This window comes from Octopus bimaculoides, chromosome 26 (assembly GCF_046866305.1).
Source record: "Octopus bimaculoides isolate indiv1 chromosome 26, ASM4686630v1, whole genome shotgun sequence".
NCBI lineage: Eukaryota > Metazoa > Mollusca > Cephalopoda > Octopoda > Octopodidae > Octopus > Octopus bimaculoides.
This window is the reverse complement of record NC_142953.1, coordinates 17,683,054-17,689,673: the sequence shown is the minus strand read 5'-3', so window position 1 is coordinate 17,689,673 and position 6,620 is coordinate 17,683,054.

Here is a 6,620-nt window from a genome sequence, read left to right as displayed (position 1 = left end):
GCGCGAACAAATGCAAGGGTAAGTTCACCTTGGTAGAATTTGAATCCCCGTCGGCGAGCTGGCAGAATCGTTAGCACGCCGGCGAAATGCTTAGCGGAATTTCATCTGCCGTTACGTTCTGAGTTCAAATTCTACCGAGGTCGACTTTACCTTTCATCCTTTCGGTTTAGCCCCTTGTGGGAAATAAAGATTTGAATCCCGGACATTCCAGAGTTTCGGAAGAAATATGTCATGTAATATATATATATATATATATATATATATATATATATATATATATATATATATATATATATATATATATATATATATATATATATATATATATATATATATATATATATAAGAATTTAAGGATTGGAGAAAACGCATGTTATAATTGCATACTTTATTCCTACATATGTTTCAAAGGGTTACAACCTGTGTGATCCATAGGGATCTTTGATATTAAAATTGTAACCTTCTCATGAGGGAAAGCATGGGAATCATCTTAAACGTAAGACATTATGACCGATTATCAAAGATCCCTATGGATCACACAGGTTGTAATCCTTTGAAACATATGTAGGAATAAAGTACGCAATTATAACATGCGTTTTCTCCAATCCTTAAATTCTTAAATATACTCAAATACCCAAAATTTCAAGGAGTTCCTGCCTTAAAAACAGGAACTAAACCACAGTTATTTTGTGTTCTTTGCTACATTGGTTTCTATTAACTCATTTATTCTATCAGAAGAATTTTTATTCATTAAGATAGAAGAAATACACATAATTATATATATATATATATATATATATATATTTTCTCTCTTTTACTTGATTCAGTCATTTGACTGCAGCCATGCTGGAGCACCGCCATTAGTCGAGCAAATCGACCCCAGGACTTATTCTTTGGAAGCCTAGTACTTATTCTATCGGTCACTTTTGCCGAAACGCTAGTATTGTGTTTTTTGCTACGTTTTTGTGTGAACAGTTATTTTATTTTCTGTTTATCTTTTCCATTTTTGAACTGTTTTTATTGTTGCTTCGTCTACCTACAGGTACTCCAGGGCGACTGGAACACACAACAGGAAAAAATTCCAAATCTTCAGGGCAGATACGCCCCCGACGTTTCTTTTCTTAAATTTTTGCAAAGCAAAAATTAACACAATACAAGATATAATTAACGCAATGGCCGCCGAGAGCAAGCGAAATTGTCCCAGAGCTGAGCACAATTTACTGAAAATAAAAATATTTAAAGCACAACAAATTATGCCCAGCTCAATATAACAAAATCACCTACCTTGACGACCCTTTGCTGTTATTGTTCTTTTTTTCCTTACGTTCTTTCTTGGACGGAACTCACACAGCTCACGTCCTCACTGTTCTTTAGGAAGAAGCAACACCAACGCGCATGAGCGGGAGGAGATGAATTATTTACCACACAGCCACTCCTGCGCCTATATATACGTATATACGTATATATATATATATATATATTTCCAAGGTTTCAAATTTGTATATTTAGAAAGGATAGAGATTTTCAACACGATCGATTTTTATTCCATTTATTTAATTATTTACCATTCGATGTCAACATTTCTGTGCTCAACTCTATCCAACGACTGAAGGACCATAAAGTAAATTTCTGGACACAGCCATCACTAAGACTCATATGCCCAACAAAATCAGACATTGGAGTATTAAGCAAGAACATTATTAATAAGTATTTACCTACAATAACCACTAAGTTGAAGTTAGAATTATGGTCTAGTACAGACCAAGTGATAAATTGGTTTAACTCAATTGAGCACAAAGGAGACACTAAGTTTATCCAGTTCGATATAGGAAACTTTTATAGATCAATTAACCTAATAGTACTAAATAAGGCAATGTGGTTCTTCCATAAGAAGGTAGGCCTCACTAGAGAAGAATTCAAAGTAATAGCAGCAGCGAGGAAATCATTTATTAGCTTTAAAGATAGGATATGGGTAAGAAAAGATACACCTGAGGCTTTTGATGTCCCCATGGGGAGCTCTGACTCAGCCCAAATAGCTGATATGGTGGGATCATTTATCCTTTACGAATGAAATGATCAATTCCCTAGGGTTAGGGGGGGGGGTCTATATAGAGATGACTGCCTTTTGTATGTTAGGAATTGCTCCAACCAGGAACTGCAGAGAATTAAGGGTAGGCTGGCTAGATTTTTCAGTAGAATGGGGATGAGTATAATTTACGAAGATGATATTTCAGTGGCAAACTTCTTAGATGCAACGTTAGATATTAAGAATGAGACATATAGACCATACCACAAACCCCTAACGAACCTAAAGTATATAAATAAATCAAGTAACCATCCTAGGGCTATCATCGAGAATTTAGTTAAAAACATCTCTTTAAGACTCTCCAAATTATCTGCTAACAATAGGGTCTTCAATAATGAAGCTCATTTCTATAATGCAGCATTGAATAAGGCCTGGTATATAGAAAGGGTCTCCTATATTGAAAATGATAACAACATAATTAAAACAAGTGACAGCAGTAGTAGTAATAATAAGAGGAATAAACACAATGAAAATAAAGGAAATAAACCAAGATACCCCCATAAACATAACATAAGCAATTAAATTTTTTTTTTTTTAAAGATATTAATAACCACGATGATAATAATAAGGATAATAAAGTCTGGTTCATAATCCCATTTGGGAGAAATATCAAGAATAACCTGATAGCAAAGTTTAGAGAGGTGATAGGTAGGCACTTCCCAAGGAGCTCACACTATGGTAAAATTATCAATACGTACATAATTAGGTTTGGGTTTTCAAATACTAGGAACATAGCACAAATAATAGCAGCGCATAACCTTAAAATACTTAAGTCTAAAGAAACAGGGGGAATGAGAATTTGAACAATGATATAAATAGCAATAATAATAAGAAGAAGAATGATAATAACAATGATGATGATTATGATAATAATAATAATAATAATAATAATAATAATAATAATAATAATAATAATAATAATAATAATAATAATAATAATAATAATAATAATAATAATAATAATAATAATAATAATAATAATAATAATGATAGCAATAATAATAATAATAATAATAATAATAATAATAATAATAATAATAATAATAATAATAATAATTGGGCTAAACTAAATGCAAAAGAAATAGACAGAGAAAATCCCAGCAATGGTTGAGAAGCTCAGGACTCAAAGCAGAGACTGAAGGATTTTTAATTGTTGCACAAGACCAGAGCCTCCCCACCAGAAATTACCAAAAACACATAATGAAAAGAAACATAACAAGTAACTGTAGAATATGTGGAGTTGGACAAGAAACAATAAATCATATTATCTCTGGCTGCCCAGTCCTGGCTAAGAAGGAATATATTCACAGAAATGACAGAGCTGGGACCTATATACACTGGAAGCTATGCCAACACTATGGAATAACAACAGAAAAAAGATGGTATAAACACATGCCAGAAAAGGTCACAGAAAACGAGAAAGCAACCATACTCTGGGATATGCCAATACACACAGATAGAGAAATTAAGGCAAATAGACCAGATATAGTTGTCAAAGATCATGAAGAAAAAAAATGCTTTCTAATTGATGTATCAATACCAGCAGACGACAACGTTTCTCTAAAAGAAATGGAAAAACTTTCAAAATACAAAGACCTGGAAATAGAGATAACTCGAATGTGGAATCTAAAAACAGAAACAATTCCTATCATAGTAGGTGCCTTAGGTATAATAAAAAAATATTCAGACAAACACATAACAAAAACACCAGGACTTACAAATATATATAACATACAGAAAATTGCACTACTGGGCACTGCACACATTCTACGCAAAACACTTTCAATACAGTAAACATAAGAGCACCACAGCAAACCACAACACACACCCAAGGCGCACAGAGCTGCGCTCGGTAGTGAAGTGAAAGCACGTTATAAAAATAAAACTACTGAATAATAATAATAATAATAATAATAATAATAATAATAATGGAGGTACTAATTCAATGATAGCATTAGCATAAGGGTTGCTATAGGATATGTGTATATGTATGTACATGTGTATATATACATACATATATATATATATATATATATATATATATATATATATATATATATATATATATATATATATATATATATATATATATATATATATATATATATACTTTATTTAAAAGCAGCAGAAATATAACAAAAAAACCGTTACTCTGAATTTCACGTTCCCGTTCATCGGACAGTTTTGTTAGAAATGGAGTCCATTTCTAACAAAACTGTCCGATGAACGGGAGCGTGAAACTCAGAGTAACGGTTTTTTTGTTATATTTCTGCTGCTTTTAAATAAAGCATATTACTCTACCTCTGGTATTTGAGTACTCTTTTTCCACCTTGCTGCACATTTCATGTGCTTACTCCGGTATATATATGTGTGTGTATATGTATATATATGTGTGTGTATGTGTATGTATATTATGTGTATGTGTGTATGTATATGTATGTGTATATATATATATATATATATATATATATGTGTGTGTGTGTGTGTGTGTGTGTATGTATGTGTATATATGTGTGTGTGTGCGTGTGTGTGTGTGTAGGTATATATAAATACATGCTAAATTATAAGACAAAGTTAGGTCATGTAATTAGGTGGACTGATGCATAAAATACTAGTGGAAGTTTGGAGATGCACTTGAACCTTAGTGGAATTAGAAAATTAAGTTAGATTACAATGGATACCTGACTATAACCAGAAAGGCACCGTAGCTCTAAATTAAGGAAGTGATTACTATAGTTAATGGGTCAGTTAAAAATATCTCACTTCGAAACCCAAATTATCCATTAATAGGAGTTAACCTGTAATAGAGCAGACCAATCCTAGGTCGCGGCACTATAGTCTGTGCAGCCACTAAGTGAAGATTGTATAATTTTCAATATAGGATTATTATTATTATTATTATTATTAATAATGATAATAATAATAATAATAATAATAATAATAATAATAATAATTAATGATGTTGATATTACAGATCTCAACCACCTGTACTATGCATCCGCAAGAATCTCAACGATTCTATGTGGTGAAAAGATTAGAAAAAGACAACACTCCCACAAAAAGCCTTCTTGGCAAGAACGCATTCAACACCAAATTAAGCTGCTTAGATCTGACATAGAATGTTTGAAAAACCTTAAATTTGACAAGAGTATCAAACCTACAAAGACCCAAAAACTAAAGAAAAAATATAACATGAAAACCATAGTTGACATTGATGCCACCATAGAAACCATCAAGCAAAAGGTATGTGCTAAAGCTGCCCGCATAGCAAGGTATGAAAAGCGTGTTAAATTCTTCCGAGATAATAACATGTTCAAAAATAACCCCAAAAATTTCTACAGGAAGATAGGGAAAACACCAGTAACAATAAAGTCTGTCCCATCAAAAGAAGAAGTGCAAGAATTTTGGAATAAAATCTGGGCAGAAGATAAAACACACAATGAAAAGGCCCCTTGGATTGATAGAATAGCTACAGACCTAGACTCCTTAGAGGAGCAAAAGTGGGAGGGGGTCAGGGTAGAAGATATAAGATCTGCTCTCAGGAGGTCAAGCAAATGGAAGTCTCCAGGAAAGGATAAAATTCCTAACTTCTGGTTGAATGCCTTCCCAGAAAGCCATGAACTGCTAACAAAACTTTACAACGATGTTTTGCAAAATCCTAGTTTGATGCCCTCTTGGCTAGTTAATGGTTTAACATTCCTGCTTCCAAAAAATGAGGAAACAAACGAACCAAAAAATTATCGCCCCATAACCTGCTTAACAACAATGTATAAGACGCTAACATCTGTCCTAACCGAGTACACCTATAGTTTTTTAATAGAAAGTAGCATATTCCCTAATGAGCAAAAGGGATGTAAACGTGGATCTTATGGTTGTAAAGATCAGCTACTCATCAATAAGATGATCTTAGAAGATTGTCACAAGCGACACAAAAACTTGTCAATAGCCTGGATAGACTATAAAAAGGCCTTTGATAGCCTACCACATAGCTGGATTAGGAAATGTCTGGAAATGTATAAAATAGCTCCTACTCTGCGAAACTTTTTATCTGTAAGTATGAGATCATGGAGAACCACACTGATGTTGAACAATGACAATGAATCTCTAAATGCTGGAGATGTAAGAATTTCATGTGGCATTTTCCAGGGTGACTCACTATCACCACTCCTCTTCTGTCTAGCCCTAATACCGCTCTCAAAATTGCTCAATGATGCACAGTATGGTTATAAAATATTTGATAAAAATATAAATCATCTCATTTACATGGATGATTTAAAGCTCTTTGCAAAAAATGACCAACAACTCAAAGGCCTACTAGCGATTGTTAAACAATTCAGTGATGACATCAGGATGCAATTTGGCCTTGATAAATGTGCAAAAGCTATCTTTATCAAAGGAAAAATGACAAATACATCTAATGTGAACCTTGACCAGCAAAATGTCATAAAAGAGTTAGAACCAGCGGAGAGCTACAAATACCTAGGGGTAATTGAAGGGGACAATATCAAGCACTCAGTGATGAGGGAAAGGATCA